Source organism: Penaeus monodon, chromosome 33 (assembly GCF_015228065.2).
Source record: "Penaeus monodon isolate SGIC_2016 chromosome 33, NSTDA_Pmon_1, whole genome shotgun sequence".
Taxonomy (NCBI): domain Eukaryota; kingdom Metazoa; phylum Arthropoda; class Malacostraca; order Decapoda; family Penaeidae; genus Penaeus; species Penaeus monodon.
The window spans coordinates 29,072,900-29,073,265 of NC_051418.1; the positions used below are offsets into that span (position 1 = coordinate 29,072,900).

The window sequence follows — 366 nt, forward strand, 5'->3', positions numbered from 1 at the left end:
AAATGTAATTTCTTATTGTTAAACACCTTTGTTATTAGTACATCTGATAATGTAATTTTGATTAATTGACTAAAGAAAACATTATACATAATTTTAAATGGTGTACATATTTTCCTTTATTACAATTGATACTATACTGGTTCCAAGCTATTACACGAGGCATTTCATTATTTAATACCAATTAACAATTTTCTAAGTCATACTGTTACATATAAAAAACACAATAAAAAGACTAAGTAAAGAAAATAACTAAATAAAATAAGAGTAAGGGGGGATTTTTTAAAGGGTTTTTGTACATAGCATCTTTGTTTACTTAAAGCAAGATAGCACTATACTACATTTAACACACAATGTAACAAAAACTTG

General features: G+C 24.6%; 1 protein-coding gene across 1 annotated transcript in view; it reads left to right on the top strand.

Moving 5' to 3' along the window:
* The window catches only part of LOC119594207 (immunoglobulin-binding protein 1-like), a gene marked incomplete in the record, with an annotated part of 9,232 nt that extends 9,134 nt beyond the window's left edge, over positions 1–98 (top strand). Inside the window, 1 exon segment of the mRNA XM_037943278.1 lies at positions 3–98.
* Positions 99–366: the final 268 nt, after the last annotated feature.